Below are 3,088 nucleotides of genomic sequence, written 5' to 3'. Positions count from 1 at the left end.
AGATCCATGCATCGGGACTTCCCTGAGCAGGTGGGAGTGGCTCTATGAGGTCCTAGTATCCTCGACAGAGCTCACAACCCAGGGCGGGCACCACAGGTGGAATGCCGCCGGGACCGCTAGCTTCGAGGTGCTAGCTTGATCCCCTTCACCCAGATCGGCAGGCTGGGCGGTAGGTCTCAGCAACCGTCTTTCGAAGACGCCTTCGGGCACGAATGCCCAAGTTGATGCTCTCGAGGAGAGATCATCTGCTGCTGAGTTGAGTTCGCAGGGAACATGTTGCAGTTCCAAGGCGTCGAAGTCCTCGAGCTGGGAACAATCCCCATCTCGCGGCATACCTCACGTGGATGAGGTATGCCGCGAGATGGGGATTGTTGCAGCTGCAATCCCTTCGGACCTGCTTGATGATTAGCTGAGAGTCCCCCTTCACCAGATGCTGCCGGACCCCTAGATACAGGGCTTGTGTCGGGCCAAAGATCAGAGCTTCGTACTCCGCCATGTTGTTGGTGGCCTTGAACTCAAGGTGCACCATGTACTTCATCTGATCTCCATTTGGGTCGATGAGGACCACACCAGCTCCAGCCCATTTCTTGCGGACGGACCCGTCGAAGAAGAGTGTCCAGTGGGGCTCGGTGAAGACTGGTGTCCTGATTTCCGGCTCCGGGGGTCCGGTGTTGTAGTCCGGACCCCCAGAATTGCTTGGGGAAGGAGTCCATTCCGCTATGAAATCAGTCAGGATTTGGCTCTTGACTGCATGTCGAGGCTGGAAGTCCAGATGGAACTCAGCCAACTCTGCTGCCCACTTGGGGATGTTGCCCGTGGCGTTGGAGTTGTGCAGGATCGCTCTTAGCGGGTAAGAGGTCACTACGACAACTCGGTGTGCCTGAAAGTAGTGGCGCAGTTTCCTGGACGCAATAAGTATGGCATAGATAAGCTTATGTGTCTCAAGATACCTGGCCTTCGCCTCATGGAGGACTTCACTGACGTAGTAGACCGGCTTCTGGACGGTCCGGACCCTGGCGACCGGGTCCGGTTCGCCTTTATCCACCACGTCAGGTCCTTGGGCCCCCAATGGTTCTGGGTTCCTACTGGGACGAGGCTCCTCCGGACCCCCTTGTCCGGGGTCCGGACCTTCAGACAGAGGAGTGGCCGCCGGACCCCATGTCCGTGGTCCGGCTCACCATCCTTGGCCGGGGAGACCCTGGTGTCCCCCTGGTGAGCTTGCTCTGTCCTCTCGGCGACCAGTACCATGCTGACCGCCTCTGCAAACGCAGCAAGATACAGAAACAACGTCTCACCTGGCTCTGGAGCCACCAATACTGGCAGTGAGGTGAGGTGCTGCTTCAGCTCCTGAAAGGCTTGTTCATCCTCTTCAGTCCAAGAGAATGGACCGGACCTCCTCAATAGCTTGAAGAAGGGATGGGCCCTATCAGCCAGCCTCGATATGAAGCGGCTAAGAGCGGCGAGAGATCCAGTAAGCTTCTGGATGTCCTTGATGCGGCCAGGAGGCCTCATCACCTCGATCGCCTTGATCTTGGCTGGGTTTGCCTCGATGTCTCGATGTGAGATCAGGAAACCCAGCAGCTTCCCTGCCGAGACACCGAAGATGCACTTCTCGGGATTCAGCTTCGTGCGCGTGGCGCGTAGATGGTCGAAGACGAGGGACAGGTCCTCAACTAGTGTTGACCCTACCTTAGTCTTGACCACAATGTCATCAACATACACCTCAACAATATCTCTAATTAGATTACAGAAGGTTTTGTCCATAGCTCGTACAAACGTGGGTAAGGCATTCCTCAGACCATATGGCATGACAATATAGCAACAAAGCCCATCCACTGTTACAAAAGCAGTATACTTTCTATCCTCTCTAGACATCTGAATCTGGTGGAAACCAGAGTATGCATCTAGGAAAGACAAAAGGTCGCACCCGGAGGTGGAATCCACGATCTGATCGATACGTGGAAGAGGATAGGGGTCTCTAGGACATGCCTTGTTGAGGCTGGTGTAGTCGATGCACATCCGAAGCTTCCCGTTGGCCTTTGGGACGACGACCGGGTTAGCCAACCACTCGGGGTGGTGGACCTCCTCGATGAAGCCAGCGTGTAGGAGCTTACGGGCTTCCTCACTGATGAAGTTCTGCCGCTCCACGGACTGCTTCCGAGGCTTTTGGCGCACCGGCGTGGCGTCGGGGTAGATCCTCAGATGGTGCTCGATCACTTCCCTGGGAATCCCGGGCATCTGTGATGGTTCCCAGGCGAACACGTCGACATTTGCCCGGAGGAAAGTGATGAGCACGTCTTCCTATTTCTCCTCCAGGTTTCCCGCGATGCGGGTGGTCCGGGAGGAGTCCGCTCCGATCTGCACCGTCTTCACGGGAACATCGTCCGGATCAGACGGCTGAACCTTAGGTGCCATTGCAGGCGCCCTGGGTTGTGAGGTGGATGGGTCCTCCTCGGAACGTGCAGCCTCTGCCGCCAGAGCATGCAGTCTCTCAACAGCAGCGACGACAGCGGTGCGGTCACCCCGCACGGTGAGGACACCAGCAGGGGAAGGCATCTTCAGGACCAAATACCCGTAATGGGCAATGGCCATGAAGCGGTAGAGAGCAGGCCGGCCAATGATGGCATTGAACGGGAGGTTCACTTCCGCAACATCGAACTGGACGCTCTCTGTGCGGAAGTTCTCATCAGCCCCGAACGTGACCAGCAAGGTGATGCTCCCCAGAGGGAACACCGGGTGTGGGCCCACTCTAGAGAATGGGCGAGAGGGAGTCAGCTTGGACTCCGGGATCTGCAGCTGCTTAAACGCTGCATAGCTGATGACGTTGAGGCCAGCCCCACCGTCTATCAGCACGTGATAGAGCCCAACGTTGGATATGACAGGGGCGGTGACTAGAGGTAGTACACCAGCCCCAGCCATATTCTCTGGGCAGTCGGATGGCCCGAAAGAGATGGTGGTGTTCATCCGCCTGTGGTGTGGCGCCGCCTTCGGGACCCCCGGCTTCACCGAAAGGACCTCTCGACAAAGAGTCTTCACGTCCCGTCGGGAGACAAGCTCCCAGCTTCCGTCGTACATTACGTACAGCTTC

Source organism: Panicum virgatum, chromosome 5K (genome assembly GCF_016808335.1).
Source record: "Panicum virgatum strain AP13 chromosome 5K, P.virgatum_v5, whole genome shotgun sequence".
Classification (NCBI taxonomy): domain Eukaryota; kingdom Viridiplantae; phylum Streptophyta; class Magnoliopsida; order Poales; family Poaceae; genus Panicum; species Panicum virgatum.
Note: the sequence above shows the minus strand (reverse complement) of the source record.